At 37.5% G+C, this 25,146-nt stretch overlaps 1 protein-coding gene across 10 annotated transcripts in view; it reads left to right on the top strand.

Moving 5' to 3' along the window:
- Positions 1-25,146, top strand: part of KCNC2 (potassium voltage-gated channel subfamily C member 2) — a 99,203-nt gene that overhangs the window by 760 nt on the left and 73,297 nt on the right. The gene's annotated exons all lie outside the window — the stretch shown is intronic.

Raw genomic sequence — 25,146 nt, 5'->3', positions numbered from 1 at the left:
GGCTTCCGAGGGTGCGCACGCCACGGTCGCCTGCGTGAGAGGCAAGGAGATGCTCTCCCTGCATGGGGTGGCCGTGTTGAGGTGATGCTTTCGTGGGCTGATGCCTGGGGGGGGATGTCGGCCCCCGCGGGGCAGTGGTACTTGTCCCCTCTGCATCTCCGGGTGATGTCGGCCTGTGCCGGCATCCCCCCTTGGGAATGTGCAGGGGTTGAGGTGGGAGCTGTGCCCCTAGGAGCCTGAGTGGGAGCTGCGCTCACCCCCCTGGCCTGGGTGGAGGTACAGTGGTGCCGTTTGCTGGGGAGACCTGCTTGCGCGTACATGTGTCTGGGCAGGAACAGCCTCAAGGTACCCTCATTCTTTCTGCGCACCTGCCTTGAGGTGTGTTTGGGGCTGGGGCATCTGGTCCCACCGGGAGTCTAGCATCCTTCCCCCAGCTGTCAGAGGTCTTGTGTTTGGGGTGAGGTGGTGACAACGATGCAGGAGAGTGACTTCAGCCCTCTGCCACCTTCTCTCTGTTTGTGCTGGGTGATGATCTGAGTTCAGCAAAGTAAGTGTGACAAGGAGTCACCCTGGCTCTCCCTCCATTGATTTCTCAGGGTGACCCTCACAGTCTCTGGGATATGAGGCAGCAAATGATCATACTGAGTTTCCATTATTTAGATAGGGTCTTTAGATTTTGATGCTGACTACTTTCTACTTCAATGATTTGGATTTTAGTTCCATCTTTAGTTGCTGTTGTTAGTGGCAATGTGTGTTCGTGTTCTAACCCAGGGCTTTGGAGCAAACAAATGGTTGTAATTCCTTTGGGGGAAATACACTGTGGTGCCTCGAACTTAACAACCAGAAAAGCAACCACCAGCAAACTCGTAACTGGAAATGTTTGATTATAAAATGGTAATAAATGTTTTGCGGCATATTTATCAGGATTCCCATTAAGTACTCAGAGTTAAACCTAATCCTACAGAAAGTTCAGTTATGGTGGGTGTCATCTGATCCGTCCTGCTGATTTCACTGGCAAACTCACAGATGTGACCATAAACTTGTGGTTAAATGACTTTTTAAATTGTACCCTAGGGCCTGATGCAGTCCTGTGAAAGTTAGCAACTCCTATGAGCTTAGTGAGGTAAGTTAAACAGAAAATAAAAGTCTAAAAGTCCTTGTTGTTTTTACTGTCCCTTCTGAGTGCCTGAGTTGGTTGCCCACCAATGTGTTTTCCCTTGTCAGCTGGCTCCAGCTGATACTTGAAATATGTTTTTAATACAGGATCGGTTCTGAAGAAAAGCTACCAGAATTGTCTATCTTTACTCATCAATGACATGCCCATGTTGCTTGTATCATAACTATCTGAATCCTAAAGAGAATTTGACTCTCAGTTACCTGACAAAACAATAGGCCGTGTGGTGATTGTGCTGCAGGATGTCTGTCGCCTACTGCTTTGTGGAAAGTTGCTGTCCGCGTCAAATCTGCAGCTTTCATGATAGGGAATCTTTCCACTCAACTGCTAGGGAAATGAGGAAGACGAAGGAAATGCTAAATGGAAGATACCAGGAGAAATAGGAAGGTAGGCATTCTGATGACGATTGCACCCTGGAGTTGTAGCTGTCACATGATTTTTCAGTCCACTTTGATCCATGCTTTGACAGAGCCTGCAGGCATTTGCTTTCTACACTTTCCATCTGTACTGGACCATCCTGAACCATCAGTGGCTCAGGTGAAGATATTTTGAGATTTCAAAATTAATGCCTAATTAACACTATCGTAGAAAACTGTGGCACAGCAAGGTTCATCTTTTAGGAGACGTTATTTACCTTTTTATAACTTAAAACCTGATTTTAAACATTACATTTTGATTTCAACTCCAGGTAGCCAGAGTAAGGCAGTGTCAAAGCCATAACAACAGTGTCTAAATCAGTGTTTTCATTTTCTTCAAAGCTGCTACTCTGTACCTTGATCTTTCAGGTAGGGAGAAAACTGCGAGAGCTATGGGCAAGTTTTAAAACATTAAGTAAATTTGTATTTAAGCCTAGCATCCACTTAATAACCACTCTTGAACACAGTAATTTAGGGTGATTGTAACCTGAGTTTGGAACTGAGGCGTTGCTGTCGATTCAACATTTTACCCACACCTGAAACAAAGACATTATATTCTGAGTATTCTGGCAAATACATTTCTGTTTTATGTCAGCTGAAATGATGACTAACTCTAAAAACATTTGAGTGAAATCCTGGCCTTACTGCAATCAAGACAAAACTCTGTGAACATCAATCATTGCCTCATAGTGTTAGCTACTGACTCATACACCACTTAGGTTATGGTAAGGCTGCTTAGCGGTAAACTTTCTTAAGAACTGTGGTAATTATTTTTTAGCATTACTGCCTGATTTAACTTCAGCGATGTCTTTTGTGGGAAGTATGATGATGATAAAAATGGGATATTTTTCTGTTAATGGAATGGTACTTAATATTTGTGATTTTCTTTATCCTTAACTGTGATCTCTAAAAATAGAAATTTATAGAAATTCAAATATAAGTTGCCATGGTAACCTATTGGGGGGATAGTACGCGCACAAGATTATTCTAGCAAGACCATTCAGTGATGTTATATAAATAGTGGAACTAGTTTGTTGACAAGAAGGTTTACTTTATTTGAGATTCTAAAAAGAAAAACCCTTCAACTTCTAGTGTATGCAGTTTGATATTCAGGCAGTGACATCTACTAAACATGGTTTTTGTAAATATAAAATGTAATCCGTGTGCACACAATTGCTTTGAAACGTGCAGCACTTTTCTTTGTTTCTCACATTCAGGTGTTATGTCTGAATATTATTTCTGTTTTCATAGTATCGTTTTGGATTTCATAGACTGTGAAATGAAATTAAAGAGTACAGCAGTACTTCTTTCACTCCAGACATAATAGAAGGATCATTCACAAAGTACTGTTTGAGGGAATGCTATTATGGATGGAATGTAGGTATGGAAAGCTACTGGCATAAGATGCTGTCATAGGAGGAGAAGTGTCGGGCAACTAACTCTTAAAATATGTTGGTTTAAACATCTCTGAAACAGACACTTAGATGATTCTTACTGGAATCAAATGTATTTTGAGTTTGGCTAGTTAGTACCTGTGCATGATTTTGGTGTCCTTTGATGGCTGATAAGTGCAAAGGACTCATGCTTTAGTAAAGTGCAAAGATATGTCTAAATAGTTTGTAAGAAAGTACAAGAGAAGTAATTAAGCACTGAGTTTTAAAGAGTGTCTGCAGATGCCCAGCAGGACCTAGAATGTCAATGCTAGTCTCAGATATTGTATTTGAAATTAATTAGGTTTTCAAGTTTTTTTCACTTTTGAATAACAGTTGAAATATGATGCTGTTTAAAGAAGTAATTAGTATTCGTCATTGATTTTTTCCTGAGGATTATGTATTATTGATGTACTTAGTGCCGGAACTCAAAAATGACGCTGAGATTCACAAAGTTCATGGCTTTTTACCCTTTATTTTCTGAGAAGAATGTGAATCTGTTTGCAGAGCAGGGGCTAGTGCCTGCAAAGTTCGGTAGCTCAGCAGTGCGGGAGTCAGTGTGCCCCAGGGCACTCAAGCAGGCACTGCCTTCAACACCCTTATCTTCTTGCTTTCAGAAACTGAAAGCAAGTTACACAACAGCTTTGCTGTATCGTCTTAATAGGATAGGTCATAATTATGTGGTTTACAATGGAAGGAAAAAACCTAATTAGCAACTATTTGTAAACTTAGCTGCAAGTAATTATTCACTGAAATGCAAGTAAAACCACAAAAGGCTTGCAGTCTAGATATTGAGATACTTACAGCTTGCAAGCGTTGAAAATACTGATCTTATGCTGCTTCATTGTGGAAAGGGAAGCTGGACTTAAGCAGAGAGGAATTCTGTTGGATGGAAATACAAAGTTCCCATCTACTGCGTTACATGAAATTACATTTGGAAATTCTTTTCAGTGTCTCCTAACACCTACACCAGCTTTGAACATTTGGTGGGGTTGGTTGCTGGAAGAATTAACTGAAGTAAGTGAAATGGGAGAGGGAGAAAATATGATTTTATAGATCCACTCAAAAGGTTAAAGCCATGGAAATCATACTGGAGTGTATTCTTATCAAGGATAATTTATGTCATTGTTTGGTGTCTTGCTTATGCTTTCTCCAGGCACCAGTCATGTACTATGGTGAATGAATGGAGTGGGTTAAATTTAGGGCTTTGACTGTTCATAATGCAAGATGGTTTTTATTTTTGGTGGCAGCAATGCTGCTGGGATAGCTTGATTGAGGCATCTTGAATGGAGCAGTGAAGATGCGTTAATTTTGGAATACGTGTTTATAGACTAACAGTGAATAGCAGAGTTGCTTTCTTAACAAACAAGCCCTTTAAATTCTAAGTGAAATCTTTACTCTCTTATCGTTTATCCAGCAAGGAAAACAAGTATACGTTAGATGTTACCTTTAGTAATTTTTGAGCTATGCAGACATCTTCTAACATCTTCTATCTGAAAGTTATTATAAAAGTATACAAAGAAATTAGTAAAGGTTGATAAAAAAAATGAAAAGAGGATATTATTTTTCCTGTGCTGAATTTATTTTCAAGTGGGAAAAGAGTCCATTAGATTAAGTTGGCAAAACCCAGTATTTCTGTTGGTAGCATTTAGCCTACTGGAACTGTCATTTTTAAAGAAACAGCAAGATTTGTTCCTAATGACAAAAACCATAATACCTGCTGTTACAGATATTCAGATATTCATACATTCTGTAGCTTTATGTGTACATGGGCTGACTAAATCACAATGTAAGTAATTTTTATTAATGTACTTCTGGCATGCTAAAAGTCTTAATTAGAAATGGTAGCTTAATACATGACATACTCAATATAAACTAGTTTGATCTGCCTTAAATGTAGGTGGGTCTCTGATGGCGCTGACATATTGGGAAGGTAAAATCAGCAAGATTTCTGCCTCCTGAACTTCTGCCTTTTCCTCTACAGCTGTTCTGCCTGATGCTGCTAGTGTTTCCATGGAAACAAGCCAGCTCTTGGCTTCCTCTTCCCATTGAAAACAGCCTTCTTGCTGTCACTTATTCATCTGGGAAAAGCGTTTTGTCATGGCTCTGACATGAATGCCACAGAGATGATCTGCCCTGTCAGTTCAGAAATAGATGCTGTTACGTGTGTGCACATGCATACAACCAGATTTCGTCTCCCAATGACTCTAAGATAATTTATTTAACGGGCTTAGGCTGCTTAGGCTGAATTTGCTTTGGTGTAACTGTTAGTGGAAATCAGTTTAACATGGACATCCCAAGATAATAATGGTAAGAGGAATATTTTTGATTGAGGAATCTGGCAGACCGCGTTCCTTTCCTTTATGTAGTTAAAGCACAATGTGCTCTCTATAATGTTTTGTTTTCAGTGGTAAAATTCCTAAACGGTTTATTTTGGGAATGAGAACTTATCTTCAAACTGATTAAGACAGTGGTGGGAGGAATAGTTCATAACTTCTGGTGAATATTGTGTAGATTTCAATGCTACTATCAGATGAGATATCATGCTATCTTGCCATCACATGATGCAAGCAGTGTGTGAAAAAAGTGACATATGAAAACCGGTATCTTCAACATCCCTGTGTTTTCAAACTGCCTGATACTTAGTCCAAGGTAATTGTATCAATATCCTGGGAAGAAATCAGTATTTTTGCTTGTTTTGGTGAATTTGTGTTAAATCATAATCAGAGAAGTTCAGAACTCGGAGTAATCCTGAATCTTTGATTAGTTTCCTTCACTGTAGAAACCTTAAAATATTTTAAGGCAAGTTTATGTAAAACTTGCTTTTCCTTTTCTCCCTCAATGATCATTGGTGAGAGGTGAGTGTTCTCCCCTTCATGGGAAGCTACCTTACAATTCATGTAGAAGGATGAGAGAAAAGGAAAGGCATCCCTATGTAAATTTTTAATATTTTAATAATCTTTTATGAAGTGCTACTGTCTAGTAGTCATAAGACGGAGGAGACGGGTCCTACTCATTAAGTGCTATTTCACTACTGTTCATTTTTTGCAGAGACTCCTCCTGCTTGTCCTGTGCTTCCAACTGCTGGCTCATCTTGGGGGAACATGGTTTCCTTCAGCCAAAACTGGAAAGAAAGGATTTATGCTCTCTGTATTTAGAACCCAATGCGGATACTATGTTTCCTTTTAAATCTCTTTACTAAACTCTTTGTTAGACCTTACTTCTGGCAGCATGATTTACATAGGCTCATTGATGCAGTGTTGAAACTTGTGGGGATTTCTGCAGTTTTCTTTTTAGTGTGGGTAAACTAGCAAAGTAAATAAAAATATAGAGATGGTATTATTTGTAATATCAAACTATTGGTTATCATTCTGCTAAGTATATTTCTTATAGGAATACATTTCCTTTACACACACTCATTCTTTCACAAGCACGTGCTCTTTCTGGTATAAATTATTAACTGCAAAGGAACAAAAAGGTGTTTTTCAAGCAACACTAACGAAAGCTATTCAAGAATTTTATGCGGAGAATGATTAGGAGAGCTACATCCACTCTTACTTAGGTGTGCTGTTATTTCCAGAGAGGCTTTCTTCTGATGCAGGGGCTGAAACACGAGGGTACTAAATACATCAAAAATAATTTCAAGTGGCGAATACAAAATGCAATTGTACAAGCATGTCTGGCCCTACTAATATAAATTTAGCATTGGCAATATTTATCAAGATGACAATAGTGATGACCTGGTACATTTCCTTTCTATCATGACATATGCATGTATATGTTGCTATAACTTAATAGTAATTTTGTCAGAGAGCTGTAGAAATAGGTGCAGAGAATGAACATGAAATCAAATGTTTGGTTTTTTTAAATTTAGTTCTGCAAATGTGTTTAATTAACATCATTGTTAGTATTTTATGATGACTAAGGCACTTTGGAAGAAAAACTCTACTTCTGTTGATTAGTAGTGTTAAAAATACAACCTAATCATATGAAATGCAATTTCTTGTGATTTGGGATTTACTTTACAGAATTTTGGACTGCAGTGGTGACTTGAAGCTTATAACCCAAATTATCCAATTACAGTATAACCGTGTGTTGTTGCTTTCCCTCTGCCTTTCAGATGAAAATTCTGAGATGATCCTGCGTTTTTGGTCTTTATACCAGTAGGTTTATTATTATAGTGGTGTAGTTGTGGAATAATTCAATCCTTTCATATTACAGACAGCCTGTTGTAGTTTTCTAGTGTTTCTAGGTAGCTTGGATATCAGGTCTATGAAATGCTCCTGAAAAATGCTGTAAACAGAGAACAGTTTCATGCCCTAATGCTGAATAATGTGGTGAAGTTCATTAATATGCATTGAATTTACCACACAACGTTGTCTTTTTTTATGAAATAAATATAGTTTCAGTGTTTACATTTTCATTAGTGTATGGCATACAAAATTAAATTTTTTATTACTATGCCTAGTCTTTAAAGAATGTGAAGTCTCTCTTTGAAGTTTGCACGTTTTGGTTTTGATAATGTGTGGAGTACTGGCTCTATGGCAGTAACCTTATTTTTAAATGTTTAATCCTTATCCTAAGAGAAATAATTCTTCTTTAGGAATGACTTCCACCACACTAAAATGATTGCTTTGATAATGACATGAGGCTACTCCAGTACTAGGGGTCTGATCTTATGTGCAACTTTAAAGCAACCAAAATGAAACACTGAAACTCAGTTAGTGGATGAGAAAAAATCTCTTTCAGTGGATTGTATTGGAGATGATGAAGTTCAGTAGAGTGAAAAAGGGCTGCAGAACAGTGCGGTGAAATGCTAGGTACATGTTGTTGCAATATTAACTAGTGTGTGCTGAGTTCCATATAATTTTGCAAGGGGACTGAGTTGGTGCCTGCTGCAACACTGAACTTAACCATACCCAGTGGCATCCTGCTGGCAGAGGCTTTTAAGTAGAGGGAAGAATAATGTCTTCTGATCATATTACTGTTGGCCTAATAAATTTCTCAGATCGTAAATGTTCACAAAATATATTTGGCTTTTATGTGCTGTCTACTATAAGATTGAGAGTAGTCAAATATATAGTAATTAGTATTTTAGATAAGGCCTGTGCAATAATAGAATTTTTAGGTATTTTTTAAAAGTACTGGTAAAAATTTTTACAGGACAACGTAAAGGATGATTTTAAAGTATGCAGATATGTGGGTATAAACTTTCTTTACACCTTAGAAAATACCAAAGGAGATGCCCTCATCAGTCCTTATTTTTACGTGGGTGTTGAAAAATCCTCTGTACTTTTCAAGCGAGCTGCCTGTTTTATCTCCTCTATTGGCACTTGGTAATCCTTCATCCATATGAATGGCAATTATTTTTAATAACTGCTTTAATGAGTACCTTAATTTTCACAGGTTAATGATTTTTAGGAGCTAAGAATTTAACTTAGATATTTTTTATATATCATCCAGAGTGTTATGCATGTTTTCTTCTGACAGGAATTTTGCAGTACTCTAAGTTTAATCTGGATGTAGTTTGGAAAAGAACCTTATTTGTCTTCGTGGTTTCTGACTTGGGAAGGTAGTTTTCTTGCATTTTCAATTCTGAGTATGATATCTACATTCAGTTTTTAATTTAAATTTTATTGATGCGCAAGCACAACTGGATTCCATCTTGAGAATTCATGCATTACTCTGGAAAACTATAGAAATTATACAAAGCTCTGTGGGAACCGAGTTTTGGCTCTCCACAGCTTCTTAAGGAGGGAAAGTGGAGAGGGAGGTGCTGATTTTTATTCCCTGGTATCCAGCAGAGCATGTTAGAATGCTTTAAAGCTGCACCAAGGGTGGTTTAGAGTGGACATTATGAAATATTTCTTTACTGAGAGTGTGGTCAAACCATGGAACAGGCTTCTGAGAGAGGTTGCCAATGCCCAAAGCCTGTCAGTGTTTAAGAAGCGTTTGAACAATGCCCTAATACCATGCTTTAGGACTTGGTTAGCCCTGAATTGGTAAGAAAGTTGTACTAGATGATATTTGTAGGTCCTTTCCAAATAAAATAATCTATTCTAAATAGATGAATTCTGGCCTTCCAAGTTTTTTTTCCCTTACAATGGAAAATGAAGTCCTTTTACTTAATAATCATGATGTTTCAGATGTTCATGGCTTAAACAATAAAGTGTAGATAGTAAATGGCATGTATAATAAGTGACATCAACATATGTTTTTGGGTAGAAATCAAATGGGGTAGAATTTCAGTGCAGGTATTGAACATTAGCACTATCTGTTCATTATCTGGTAATACTTACGTTAAACAAATTGTTGTAAAGACCTTGGATTTTTTCATCCTTTGGCCAGTAAATTTTATTACTGGCTGTATTCGAGGCTGTTTGAATGTAGTTTTGAATTCGAGGACTGAAAGTTTTGACAGCAGAGTTATTTTCCTGCTTGCCTAGGTGAAATACCTGTGCAGCTTGGAGAAAGACATGGTCCTGTTTGTTATTCTTCTGCAAAATAGACACGTGAAGCTGATGTTTCAGTGACCCATGAAGGGTCAACAAAATTGGTTTGATGCATTGCAGCTACAGGGTCTCCTTGGTCAGTCATTGCGTGTTTTAAGTTGGCGCTTTGATAGCACAACAAATGAGCTGGGGGAATTAAAAAGGAGAAAATATTTGATAAAAAGGAAAATTACGTTTTGGTGAAAAATGAGCCATCATGGACTGAAACAAAGTAGTTTCATAGCCAGCTGAACCTTGAAACTGGAAAAGGAATTTTTATATTGCATGTATGGGGTTTTTTTGAGCAATGTTTGCTGCTTTAAGGATGGAAAATGTTGGTTTTCTTTAAAGTGCAGGTTTATCTACTTAACGTTTATCATTGCAGTTCCGTGTCCTTAATCTTAAAGTGAGAAGAGAGCTTTGATCTTTTCAGAATGACTTCACTAGTGACTAGGTTTGTCAGTTTGGAAACAGATACTGCAGGTAAGTACAGTCTTGCAGCCAGTTTCCACCTCAGTTCAGGGGCTGTGACAGCTGCAAGCATATTCCAAAACTGCCTCTGCAGGCTCTCAGAGTTGGTTACCTGTTTCCACACTCTTCAGCTACACCACATTGCATTCAGTATCTTGCACCGTCACTGAGTAATGACTGGCTATCTAATACATCTGAATCAGTGCTTTTTCCAGTGCTTCTGTGATAAAATTAGCCATTCTGCTATGGTTTGAAGCACAATGATAGCCGTAGGTACCTCTCTACTCTTAATACTGCCTTTGGTAGTGGTGTTAACAGCTTTTATTTGAAAACGTGATGGCATGCATCACTTGCTGAGATGAAAATTTCAATGATTTTGTCTTCTCAGCAATTGAAAGACATTTAAATTCAGTATTTGGTAGCCGAAATGTACCCATTAGTCTCTAGAGAAGTCCAGATGTAGTTCTAGAGCCACCTACCTTGCACTGCAATTTTGACAGATTCATGAGATGAAGACAGTCCTTTTTGAAATAATGCCTACTTTTGTTCGAATATCAATAGCTAACTTTCTAAAATAGCATGAGGAAAATTATTAAACTCCTCTCTTGTGCTGCTACTGTTTGTGTACTCCTTGAAAATTCAGATCAGGAGGCATGTATTAGTAATTATAATAAACAAACTTTGCAAATCTTATTTTGCTTGTTTACTGGCAATGCAATTTTAGAATAACAAGGTAATTGTTACAGCTTCCTAATCATATTCTAAGTGAAATTCTGCCTCCAGAAACCCTTGCTCTGGGTGGGAAAGTCTTGGCAATAGTGGAAGCTAAAGGGAAATGTGTGATCTAAATTTTTTGTCGCAATTCTACTGTTCAGACAAGTACAGTGTGACAACTGTGTGCACTGCAGAAACAGGGGTGAAATGTGAGTCTGAGACAAGGGAGAAAAACATTTGTGGTTCTACTGCTTTCAAATTTCAGGTGGAAATTTTATCCATATATAAAAATATGGATGCAAATAGTATTTTTTGTGTATGTACAAATGTATGTATGCATTTGCACACACACACATACACATTTCTAAACAAATGCATATATTGGTGTTACTAACCTGTAATTATAACAGTCAAGAAGATTTTTAATTTTTCCTGTTTGCCCTTGACAATTTTAGTGAAGAAGGCTGCATCCCAGATCTCATGACTTATTCAGTGTTCTTACTTTTAGTTGTTTAAATCAGCTACCAGCTATAAGTTCAAGTAGTTTTGTGGACTGTCTGAATGTCTTGCTTTATTAGGCTTTGATAAATCCATCTTACTGGGTACATATATGTATTTCTATATTGGCTTACAGTATTTTGTTAATCATGTTTGACGATAGAAGTAGTGTTCTATTCTTTATTCATTTTATCTCACTAGAAATGGGAAAACCTGAAGGAGTTATGTAACTAAAGAAATTTTGCTTTCTGTGAATGCATATCTTACGGGGGACTCAGTGCCAATTCAGCTTTCACCTGCATTTGGCATATTACAAAGTTGCCTTTGGGTGTAGATTTGTTGCTGTCAGAAGGTTCTGAACTGGCTTTATAGCTTTTTCTCAGTGAAGATTTTGGATCTCTCTAAATGGATCTCTCCCCTTATTTTCACAGTCGTGTAGAGATTCAGTTGTTCTCAAAATCTCTATCCTTTGGTCTATCTTTGTTAGAAACGGACAGCAGGTTCTTAGGTGAGGGATTGGTAAGTCTTGTTTTGAAAAAAAAGGAATCCCAAACAAAGTAAAGTTGCTTTTCACCTGGAAGTCCTGACAGCTTAGAACAACTTTTCTGAAGAAAGCATTTACATTTATACTTGTTAGATCATGAAACAGAACTCTACAAAAATAATTTCAAGTCAGGAACAGGTTAAGAGCACAAGCAGAGGCTGAAGGACTGTTGTGACTTGAAAGGTGTTTGACTGATGTAAGGGAATCCTTCCACGTTTGAGAGCTCTGCAATGAACTCATTGCTTTTTGTGCAATGAATACTGAATCAAGATGAAAATTGTTTAACAGTGTTTTGTGCAGTCACTACTGCATTATGACATACATTATGTCATTTAAAAATACCTGTTCCAAAGCAAACTAATATTTTGTGGTGTACATTTTTTTTTTAGACAGCACCTATGAAATGTAAATGAGACTATTCTTTCTGTGACTTTGTTTCAAATATCCTACAACAACTAATTATATTGTTTCTGAAGAGTTACACAAAATGGATCAGAAACCTATATAAAGTCAATTTCTTCTGGTAAATTACATAGTCTTGCACTAGAACTGTACTGATTTTTCTATTATAAAAATCTATATACTCTTCATACTATTTTTATAAGGCATTTCAAGAAAATCATGTCTCCCAGGGATGCAGCTTTCCCTTCTTCAGTTGGTAACAGGATATATTAAATACAAACAGATTTGGCAGTCATTTTAATCAGATTATGTTGATAACACATACCATGATATTTCATCTTTGAAGTGTTGCAACCTGTTTTATTATTCATTCGTCTCGGGTTTTTTTCACATAGTTATTCTTTTTGAAGGAAGAGAGGATCGGTTCAAGTGAAGTTCATACATCTCTGCTTCTTGAATATTGAATAAAGAGATGCACAAAAACATGAAACCAACATTTAAGCGGAAGATGCAAAAACTCATAGTAAAGTGAATGCTGTAAGTGATGTAGGAATTGTGTTATGAATAACTCCTTTGGTCGGGCTAGGATGGACATGGAGAGTACAGAGGGCTCAATGACTGAAGTACTAGCACAGAATACTGGAGAGCCAAGTTTACATGTTTTCTAGGTTGCAGCATCTTCCGAGTTTCACTGCAGTACTGTGGTTTGTCCTGTCTTCAAACTGGGAAAATAGAAATGTTCTCTTACCTTAGAAAATTAAAAAAAAAAAACCTTAAAAAAATGTGTAGAACTCAATGCAGTAAAATTAAGGGGAATTGTATTTTAGTTTGTGACTTTCAAATTTAGAGCAAAGGAAGCTTTGGTACTTTTGAAGAAGGCTGGGGATAGCTTAATGTTTTCTGTATCCAAAGATTTAAGCATACATAATCATCCTGTGGTATCTGTTCCACAACTGCACCTTTTTTTTTTCTTCCCATTAAGACCTTTGCTTTGTTCACTTTATAGCATGGATCTATGCTGACAGTAAACTGGGACTGGGTAGGCATTTGGATACATGCAGTAATGAGTATGAGAGGAAATCCTCATAATATATTGATGATTTTGTTTGCAGAGCAGAATTGGAAGAGTGTATTCAGAGAAGGAAGGCATGTATCCCATACCTGATCAATATGGAAAAAAAAGAAAACTTTGAATTCAATAAGAAAACATTGACCATTTTGTGAACTGACTGAGGCAGAATCTATGTGGGAAAACACTCTTCCATCATGTTAGCAAAAATTGCTTTGGAGGACATGAACACAGGGAAATTGAATTAAGGTGAGGTTTGGCACAAATACAGTTTGTCAGAGTTTTTCCTACAAAACTTACTGTTAGTGATTTGGAAATAAAAGGCTTCCAGAATTTAATACACCTGAAAACAATGTAATTCTTCATCTTTCTTACAGATTGCTGAACACTTTCAAAGACATTTGGTTTTCAGACTGTGCAGCGAAATTCTGGCACAACAGAGTAGAGAGTGTTAAAATGAGAAATATTGGCCAGTGTTTACAGTTGGCTCCACTACCAGTTTGGTCTGCAGTCTATTAGAAAGAGTGTTCAATATTTTTAACGATCTCATGTTGATTCTTGTTTCTGTTCTGCAGCTGCTTTTGAAGTGTGGTGGCTAATGCTCACCATCACTCTAGATATGAAGGGGAATGGTGGAAGTTACAGGCTGTACTTCTAGGGAACGTATTTTACTAGACTTCTTCTATATAAGGGGGGGAAAAATAAAAGGCAAGATCTCAAATGGGTACCCAGTGTCATCTATACTTATGGTAGCACCTTCAGGAGCATTTACATTGCTTAGCAAAAGCTAGTTGCTATTCTTTCCTGCTTTTTAATACATTAATTAGTTGTGCTCTACTACATAGGTGATCTGTATTGGCCAAGAACCCAGTGGTGTTGCAATTGAGTTACTGTAAATTTTGGTAAGAGATTTTTCCAAAGCAGTAGGTAGTACCTGTTCCTTACTTCTGAAATAACACCTGTTTTTCTGTCGTTCTTCTCTTATGCAAGACTGACTTTTACAAGAACTCTAGCTGTGAGTTCTTCCTATAGAGATAAGTGAATTCTTGGTGTACAGGTGAATGTGTTTTCATGAGTCATACGTTGTTTAGTAATTCACTGTGAGTGAATGCCAAATATTTTGCTAACTTGATCAGAAATATGAATTGTTCTGCAAATGGTGGAAGCCAAATGCAAAAGCATTGCCATTGGAACTGCTGAAGTGTTTTGAAGATCTACTTTTACAGATGGCTGAGGGTACCAATGATGTTAGTTCAATTTTTCCTTCTCCCTTTTCCAGTACAGGGTAACCATACTGAATTGTTACAGGAAATTAATTAATTAACTGTGTGTTGCTGTGCTGGAAAAAAAACCCCAAAACAAACAAGCCCCCAACATCTAGCTATATCTGGCCAATATTTGGGGATGTGACAATGTTGGTTGAATTAATTCCAAGACAGCAGTTGACAAGAGTTACATCTGCTCTGATTGTGGTCAGGCAAACAATTCCTCCATTCAGTTAATTGCTTTGGAATAAGATACAAGGTAAACAAGTGAGGTCAGTTTCTTTTTCTACTTGAAATTGTCATTGCCTATATCCTTGAAAAGGGAAAGCTGCCTTTTTGGGATTTCTTCTGAAGCTTTGAGTTTTGAAAAATTCTTCTCTGGTGTGTTTTTAATAGCTGCACCAAGCAGCACCTTATAATGTTAGATCTTTTATTTAGAATTGAATCCACATTTCCAAGCAATAAACCAACTGTAAAGTATTTAGCAACAGAAAATGTGTAGAATTATAGGTTTATAAGTCTGATGTATATGTTTTCTCTGTGCATGCACCATGCTGATGTTGTGCAGCGTTCTGAATTTGCCGAAGTTGGTTCTGAACCAGGAGTGTAGGACAGATCTTGTTTCACCGCATAACTTTAAAAAGCAAACCTTCATTACAAGAGCCTAACATGAAAAAGCAGTTCCACGTGTTCCTAGTGGTAGCTGGAAATTGTTGGCATGGGTGACTAATTTAGCCCTGAGAAAGCTATGAGCTGGTAATCATGATAATGAGCTGCAGTGCTTTTTAAACTGAATTTGGCAGTAGATGTTAAGAAGGTTCTCTTTCCCTGCTGTGATATATTCTAGAGTGAACTCCTAGTATTGTAAAATATTTTCAAAACCTATCAAGCTAAATACACACCTTACTTTTTGTAAATATTGGAGTTCATAGTGCTGTTCTTTAGCATCAAGGAGACCTCCTGTGTTTATAAGATGGACACTGTGCTTCCTTCATTAGTCTGGCAATCTCTGAATCTGGAAAGGATTTCCTAGAATATGCAAGGAATTCTGGACAAACTGAGCATTGTCAAATTGATAAGTTAAGTATGCTAGAGAATTTGAGTGCTCCTGTAAATAGGAAACCAGTCTGTAATATTTAAATTGAGACTTCGAGGACAGAAGATCTTAAAACAAAAATCTAGTCAGGAGATGATGAAGAAAAATGATACATTTTTAATGGCAGTTAAATACAAAGAAAAGCCAGAGGACAGAAAAGAAAAGGCTTGTTGGGAAGGGTTTCTTTTTTTTGTTTGTATTAAAACCCCAAAGTAAGAGAGTCTCTGGAAATTAGAGACTAGTGTTGCCCTGAAATGTAAGTCATGTTGGTTATAGTTGCTTCTGGATTCGTTTTATTCCGCTGCCTAGGGAAGGAAAAATACATGTTAACAGTTTTGTAGGGTGAAAATATTTGCATTTATCACAGTCCTTAGTAATTCTTCAGTGAATTCTGTAGCTGATTCGAATAAAGTATTTGCAGGAGGAAGTGAAAGGACATGGAGAAGCCTCAGTGCCCATTTGCACAGAACTACATGGTGGTCTTAGGTGTAATTATACACATGGTTCTTTAATTTTGAAAAGCAATATATAAAATCTTTAGTTTACCATGAACCTCTCTGAAGCCTTATCTGAATGGCGAAAGTTCAATGTACTCTGTAAGCTTAAGAATGCGATCTTGTACATGAATTTGCTTTTTGTTTTTCTAGACAGTTAGTGGCTCACAATCCTGATGCAGTGCTTTTATAACCTCTCTGTCAAGATGGTGCTTGTTCTGCAGTATTTTTAGCTTTTTAGATTGGGAATTTTGAAGTTAAATGTCTGGAAGTAAGTAACATATATTGCATTGAGCTGTAACTCTGGTAGCCAAAGCATTTAAGAGTTAAGTATTTACCCATATGCACAAATACTATGAATATTATAATATGGTGATTTTCAAGAAAACAGAAGAATTTTTTTTTTTTCAGTTCATAAGAAAGTGAAAAATAGGTCATGTTAAAGAAAAGATGTTAATAAGAGAAATGTTTAATATTTGGAATTTAGGAAAACCACTAAGTAGCATAGAATTTTTTTTCTTTTATCTCTCATTCATTAGTTTTTACAAAATAGCCTCAAATAGAATTGTCCTGAGGGAGGCTACACTATACCTTCTGAACTGACGTACTCAAATCAAGCCTTTTTCTCCATCTTAGAACCTTTTTTTAGGGGTGTTGTTGGAAGACACTGCTACTGCAACAGTAAGAGAGAATCCTAGTAAGTCTTTGAGGAACTTCAAATAACAAGTGATTCTTCTACTTTTTTTAAACACAGAGAACATTTTAAAGTTATTGGAAAAACAGGTGAGCTGTGAGCTGTGAGCTCCATTTTGGGGTACTCTTATGCAAAAGTTGTATTTATGTAATATCGCCTATTGTGAGTTTTATTCTTTCAGGAGAGAACCACAGAATATAGTGTCAAGAATGGCTAACACGTTGCTCTGCACAGAACAGTTGATGACTATAAGTGATTGGAACTTCTTTTATAAGATGATGTAATTTTTTTCTACATTTCCTGGTTCATGGATTCCCTCTCCTTTAATACAGGAAAATATGAATGAATTATAAAGTTAATAAACGTGGGCTAATAAACATTGCTGGTTTTTAGTGTCTTAAAAGCTATCTGAAGTTTTGTAGTAAGTGCCTTTTTTGGTAAATTTGTATTATGACAATAATTTTTTGTGTGTGCAATTGTAGTGTTTATGATTTATAATGCATTTTTACGATCACAGCAATAAAGAATGGGTGGTTTAGTTCATCATTCATTTAACATGTTTTGTAACTGATGCTGGCTAAAGTCATACTTTTGAGTAATCTAGACCTAAAAATCTTTTGCTTGGCTGTAGGAGTCTTCAGTTATTTTCAAGGGGAATTTTGGAGTGAACTGTTTCTTCTGTGGATTAATATCATAAAAGAGTGGGATCATTGTCCTTGACTGTGTCATCATTTTTCTGTCTTTATAGATAGCACTGTTAATGTTATTAGCTAATGTTAGTTTGATATGAAGAATGATAGACAAAAGAAATACCAGAAGAACAAGTGACTTGAAATAACGTAAAACACTGTGTTGTTTGACCTCTAGGGTGCTCTTTTATTACTGGGCTTAGGGGACTTATTATATATTCATTCAGTTATGATGAAGACTCAGAAAAGGAGAAGAAGAGCAATAAACGTTAAAATGAAGCCTGGAGATTTGTGATACCCATTTTCCTGAATTATAAATGATAGAAATTAAAGTGTCAGACAGTCATGATAAACTGCATTGTCTATTTTCATAATCAGTCAGCTTTATGAAAACTGGAATTATTTTGAAACAAACATGTTGATGATGATTTTATGACACCTTTTGTCAGAGGTTCACTTTGGAATGCCGTATTGATGATTGTGTAGAAAGGAAAACTGTCTAGATATGCACAGTCAGAGGCAGTTCTAGTTCTGCACTAAATTTAGATTTTTCTTAATTTTTTTTTTAAATTCAAGTATATAAGTCATCATCATTATTTCAAGAAATTGTTAGTTTTTTTAACAAACTAATTTTATTTTGGCTATTTCCTGTTTTTCTAATTTGCCTGTCTTTCTTCTTTATTTTTTCCTGTGTGTTGTTCCTTATTACTTAGGACTTTCTAAATTGAAGTAAACCATTGCTTCTCGTCAGAAAGATTCACCAGGAAGGCTCCATTCCATAAGTATGGGTTTTAAATCTCTGGAGCTAGTAGTGCATGTCATGAGTTTAGATATCTGATCTTGCAAACCAGAATACCTGGACAGAGGCCATACCCTTTTTTTTTTTTTTTCCTTTTAGTGGGTAGTATTAAAAAAATAAATCTTTATAGACTCACAGCTCAGCACTGTTAAATATAATGAAAAATATTCTTCTCTTTTTGAACACAGTTACACTTACAATCTTGAAACTGCAGAGAGAATTGCTTTTATTTTTTTATTCTACCTGTAGCTCCATTATATCCCTATTACAGAATCCTCTACGCAGTTTCTACTTGAAAATTTCTCAGACATTGTGGTATATAATTTTTTCAGCTGGGAGATGGCTGGGAGGTGCAGTTCAGCACACCTAAATTATAGGAATCTAACTCCTCCATCTTCTTAATAGGTAGAGATATAGGGCTAGATCATTAAAAGTAGCTAAGAGATGTGCGTACATTTGGACAGAATAAATCCCCTTTGTGTGTTGTAAATACAATTCTGCTATATGAGTGGCTGAAATAGGCGTTTGTGCTCTCTATTTCAGAGTGATAACATTTGTTTTCACATAGTTGTACTACTGAGAAATATGCAATGTGAAAAATGGAAAAAGAATTAATTGTATTTGTAGCCTAAATACAAAATTGTCACTGATTTAGCTAAATTGTTTGCTAAAGCTGATTTACCTAAATTGTTGTAGCAAGCTTGTATGACCATAGTTCAATCAGGTTAAGAGTGCCCAGTACTCATTTAGCTTAGTTTGACTTCCAAACCAATTTTCCCACATTCAAGAGAATGCACCAGAGGCTAGCTCTGATGTAAATAAGTCAATTTGCAAACCAGTTTAGATAAATTGTTGCAATTTCTGTGTCATTTCTGTTTAATTTCTGTATAGACTATGTAGATTTCTGGTATTAAGGTGTTCATACTCTCATGAGATATTCTAGGAAACCACTGTTGTATGCCTAGAGCTATCAGTTTTGCTCCTGAATGCCTGATATGTCTGAAGTATGCTTGCTTTCAGTATGCAACACTTCTTGAAATTAAAGCGTTTGAGTGAATTCAGATTGAACTGAGACACAGCTACTCAGATACTTGCTTCCAAGCTACCCACTGCCTGTTTTTAGTATTTTTCTGCTCCTACTCCTTGCCTTGGTCTCTTTCAGCTGTAAATTCTGGATAATCAAAGGCTGCTGTTTCTACATGTACACAGGTATTTGACTTGTACGTGTTTTGGATTGCGTGGCAGGAGCTCTGGTATCAGCTGGGGGCTTCTCTAGTTGGTACTGCAATAGAGACAGTAGTGACTTCCCAGTGCAATTCATCAACTCAAGTTTTAGAAAGCTTAAATGTTGGTTTTCTTTTTTCTTTTTAGGAAGTCAGTTCAGTAAAATCATTTTAATTCCACTCTAGCATGTCTTATTAATGTTAATTGGGAAGAACTGTGACAACTGCCAGCATACCTTATTGCAATTTATGACATTGTGTAACCACCAAGTGATGTTTTTGTCATTCTTTACATTTGTTCTGAGTTCCCTGCTTATGCCATGCCCCTGAAATGCACAACAGAGCTGTTACAGGCTCTTGGAACACACTGTGGCTGCATAAACCCTGTCGAGGCAGACCTCTAAATCTGTTACTTCAACATTAGTGATATCTATCCCCCACCAGCACAACCCAGCTTCTGCCCTTCCAAGCCGGGAAGCAGAGGTGGGGGTGGCTGCACCACATGGGGGATAGATGTGAGGCTGGGATGTATTCAGAATCAGCGGAGAAATTCTTGCAGTAATTGGTGGGCTTGTGTTTTTGTGGTGGGTCGCATGCATTAGGATCAAAGGGTGAGGTCTGTCCTCTGCTGCGTGAGGCAGTGAGAACAGTGCTGAAGGAGCTGGCATGGACAACTGCCTGGGTGGGTATGTGGAGGTCCATGCAGGTGCAGCCTTGTTTTTATCTTTCAGGCCTTTTTTGATGATAGAATACAAGACACAACAGAGCCTCAGCAACCTTATAAGCTGGTTTTCTACATGAAACAGTAGATGGCAATCACAATCAAAATGAAGGCCAGCACGCTTTCATTTTAAGAGGTATGTCAATAGCATCTTTTCAAATGGGAAGTAGAGCAGGGGCTCAGCAGGGAGCCTCAGCCTAGGCTGCAGTAGGCACACACCTGCTCAGCAGCGCTGAAGAGATGTTTAAGTGGAAAGCAGTATGAACCTATACATCATCACGGTAGCTCTGTTTGATTTCTTTTTAGTTTATGAAGCTGGGCAGGTTCCATAACTGCAAATTCTAGTTATGTGTTTTAATTTTTGATAGGGGAAGAAACCACTAGGACTGAATTTTGCATGTTGTCATGTTCTTCATCAAATATCCCTTTCTGCTGCTATACACCCCTATTCATGTGGAGGAAATTAATGCAACCTTTCGTGTTGACTGGGATAGGAGTTTATACAGTTGCAGCTTTTATACAATTTACTCAGTCTGTCTGCAAAGGGAACAGAAACCCCAAGCCTTCTCGAGATCTTTTTGTCATTGTAGATAACAGACCTGTGCTTTCTTGTATAAGAAAATACTTTCATACATGATATATAGCATTTAAATGCAAAAACTACAGTACAAGACATCTGTTAAATTTATACAGTTAGTGCCTTGAATTAGAGAATACTAAAGTTTAGCATTTAGCGGTAACATCATCTTTATTTCTGTATTTAAGATGCAAGATTGGATTGTAGTGCTGCGTGACAATCTTCTTCTAGTCAGTGAGGGGTATTGCTGCCTCCACAGTATGAACACTAAACTCCATCACATGGTATAGAAATGCTGGTAGGTAGCTATAAATTTCTGATTATCTTTCCTTGAAAATGTTGTAATGAAGTCAGTATTCTTGTCTAATTAAAAGCAAGGGTTCTATTGTGGACTGTGAATTGCATTCATTTGGGACCACTGTGTTTTCTTTTGTGCTGAGAGGGTTTATTTGGATTATATCTGTTGTACCTCCATGGGAAAGGAAAATATTCTTATGACTTTGAAAGTCATGGAGAAGGATGTTGTTTTTATAGGATGTGTTTGAAAGAAACGGATCCAGAAGTTAAAGGAAGGACAATATGGTGATGCTGTAGGGATCACCTTAGCTTCCTCATACCATGGTAAGCCACGTTCTCAACCCTGCTGTGGCATCACTGTGATTTGTATCCATCCAAACTGACTTTTGGTTCAGGATGACTAATACATGCACTGGTCTTAATGGACATTTTACTACAATGTAGTGTTCAGAAGTGGCAAAGAGGCCAGAGAACAAATGCAGACCTTCTGTTAAAGGCCAAGAGCTCTCCTCTGAATGTCAAACACCTAAAGCAAAACTGGCAGGCTGCTCAGGTCTTAGAAGTCAGTGTCATGTGGTCAGGCTGCCTGAAACGTGTACTGATATGTCTGAGCTGTGTGTGTTCTGATGGCAGTTGTTTGGAGAATGCTGTTTAAGTTCAGAATAATAGTTGTGCTGTGAGAGAAAAAATGGAAATCAAGGACTTGGCATTTCAGCAGGAGTATGAGATGTGGAAGGAGTTAAAAAAAGGAACCCAGAACCTGGTATTTTTGGTGGTCTTGATAAGGTCATTAAATCTCAGGCTCAAGTAGAGGAAAATTTTAGAAAATGTGGTAGAATCAGATATTATGGTTTGGAAGAAACCTATAAAAGTTTTCTAGTCCAACCCTCATGCAATGAGCAGGGACATCTTCAACTACATCAGTAGATGAAATTTCTTAAACAAACATGAGTATTTTCTATTAAAAGCCTGTGTAGATAGAGGTAGTGAGTTTTTATGAACATCTGTTAGGTTTTTAATGGAGTTCATTATGCAGAAATATGTCTTTTCTGCTCATTTTAAAGTTTGGACATTAGACTTAATTGATTCACAAGAAGGCGACATGGGTAATAGGCTGTTATCAATGTGCATAACTAACTTAGGTGAGCTTTGTTCTGTTGAATTAATAAGTGAATTGTAACATAAATGGCCCAATTACCAGTAGAAATGGAACAGAATTTCTTTGTAGACAAGGAATAAATAAATATTATCAACTTGGATTACTCTTAAATTTTATTGAAACAAGTGGAGAAGAATGATAGAAGTTTCAACATGAGAAATTACAACAATTAACTTAGCTATAATGGCAGCTGTTCTGAACTAATGGAGTATGACTGCATGCAGACTAGGGAAGGATTTTTCTTTTAAAGGAAGAAAGAATTATCATTCTTATATGCACCACTAGGAAAAAAAAAACAAAACCCAAACCACTTTGAAAGGTATCCCTGAAAGGGAAATAAGTTGCTTTTGCTCTGATGTTAGAAACATGTACTCTAATTTTCTTCTTGCATGCTCCTGTAATTTGTGTTGTGATACATATTCTTTACACTGTAACATGTGTGTGTAAATTATGTCCAGGGGATGCTGACCTGTTGTACGAGGCTGTAGGCTTGTCCCTGGTCCTGTGAATGTCAGCTGTCCCGCAGAGGCTGAGTTACCTAGTGCCAGCGGTGTGAGACTGCTCTCAAGTCCTGTCTGGCCAATGTGATGTCAGGTTGCAGACCTGTGTAAGAACACTGTAGACCTACTTGTGTGTAGAAGGGAACTTTCCAATACATGAGAGAATTGGAAACCAAGTCCTACATGCTCTCTCTATACATGTAATACGAAGTCTTTTGCAGAGCACTGAATTTTGACTCAGCTCTGTCGACGAAGCTAATCAGTCCCAATTCCATTTACAAGGTTTAAATGACTGTTTCATTTTGAAAACTCAAAGCAGGAGAAATGCTATTTCAATTAAATGGTAATTGCTCACCAAGATGAAAAAGTTACAAACTAGCCAGAAATTTGGAGCAGAACTGTTCTTTGCAAGAGTAGTTATTGGTTGCAGGAAAATAAGTTTCTGAGGAGAAAGAGTTTGTACAGATTACTGGCAAGCCTTATGCTAGAGGAGTATACTTCTGCTGTGTGCTTTCCGTGTGGACGTATGAGGAGTCCTTTTGCATAATTATGACAGGAAGGTTGTGTTGTGTGATGGAACAGTTACTGAACAATCTTTATTTATATTACAATTTTGTTCCAGTATTAACAGATTTTTTTTTTTTTTGGTCTTTATGCTTGCTATACTCAGTGCTGTTTCCAAATTACCATAGCAATCTGTTTGGCATAGTAATGAAGATGGACACAGTCTAAGGTGAAGGCCTTTTGTACAGGAACATCAGCAGACAGATATGCCCACAGCATAGGCTGTTTTTGTGATTAATATTTTTACTCACAGGACTGTCAAGGTTAACTGTCTCCAGCAGATGTTTTACCAGGAGTGCTAACTTCCTGATGCTTCTGGAAGCTTTTCATGTGAGAGATGTAGCCATTTGTTTCTCTGGCACTCACAATGTGACAGAACAATTTCCTTTCAGAGCAATGCTGCTAAAGGAAGAAAGAAATGCTAAAATAATGAAGGCGTGTATGAAAATGTAAATGAGAAGGGCAGGGAGGGAAACCTGAAAATATCAAAACCATCCTGGTAACTATGGGACTGGATATGCTGATTTTTCAAATCAGCCCAGAGTTTGAGCAGAATGGAGGTTATTTTGGTAGCTATGCAGAAATGAGCATCTTGGCTTCACTGTGACCATTCAGCTCATGGTCTTCTGCCTGGAGCTTTGAAACATGGTCTTTGTGTCTTCCTGTATTCACTGATGCCTCTGCCTTAGAAATTAATATTTGGCCAGGTAAATCTGGACATTGAATCCATGTGAATATACAGTAATGAGGCAGGTGAAGAGTGACACAGACAAGGACCTATTGAACTCAGGATGTTGAGGCTCTGGAGAGAGTACAGAGAAGAGCAACAAAGCTGGTGAAAGGGCTGGAGAACAGGCCTTATGAGGAGCGGCTGAGAGAGCTGGGGTTGTTTAGCCTGGAGAAGAGGAGGCTGAGGGGTGACCTCATTGCTCTCTACAACTACCTGAAAGGACGTTGTAGAGAGGAGGGTGCTGGCCTCTTCTCCCAAGTGACAGGGGACAGGACAAGAGGGAATGGCCTCAAGCTCCGCCAGGGGAGGTTTAGGCTAGACGTTAGGAAAAAATTCTTTACAGAAAGGGTCATTGGGCACTGGCACAGGCTGCCCAGGGAGGTGGTTGAGTTACCTTCCCTGGAGGTGTTTAAGGCACGGGTGGACGAGGTGCTGAGGGATATGGTTTAGTGTTTGGTAGGAACGGTTGGACGTGGTGATCCGGTGGGTCTCTTCCAACCTGGTTATTCTGTGATTCTGTGATTCTGTGAACTGACTTTCCAGAATATGCATCATGAGGGGTTTTTCAGGGCTAAATGAACCTTACGGTTGTTTTCTTTGTTAAGGAGACTTATTTCTTCAGTGGAGAAAGGGTTATAGTACCTGTGACGCAGCAAGAGGCATGAAGGGTTGTTAGAAAACGCTTATATGTCATTGAAATGGGTAAATGGGGTACCTGTGCCCTCCCTTCTGTCTGTCTTAGGAGTATCAAGCAATTCCAGACAAGTTTTTTAAGAGTTATAGACTGAATCTTCTTCATAGCATTTCTAATGCAAAAATGAACTAGCTCTCTTTTTAGAAGAATCTGATTTTATGTCATTTTATCTCACTACTATGAGAGCAACCAATAGCTTTTAGACAAGGAATGTTTTTGTAGTAGTAGTTGAGATGGTATTTTGCATTATATGTAATTTCAGCATGTATCCAAGGTAGCCATTCTTTTGATTGTGATCTCCTGGCATTACAACTATGTAAAGAATGCTGAGCAGTCTAATGGGCAAGTGGGAGAAGCCCTAGAGAAATCTTCCAGTCCCAGTGGAAGTGGGTTGGTCATCATGGGGAATAGATATTTGAAGAAATCTGTCATGAT

This window comes from Phaenicophaeus curvirostris, chromosome 1 (assembly GCF_032191515.1).
Source record: "Phaenicophaeus curvirostris isolate KB17595 chromosome 1, BPBGC_Pcur_1.0, whole genome shotgun sequence".
Lineage (NCBI taxonomy): Eukaryota > Metazoa > Chordata > Aves > Cuculiformes > Cuculidae > Phaenicophaeus > Phaenicophaeus curvirostris.
The sequence above is the reverse complement of the archived record's forward strand: the minus strand, read 5'-3'. Positions and strand labels throughout refer to the sequence as shown.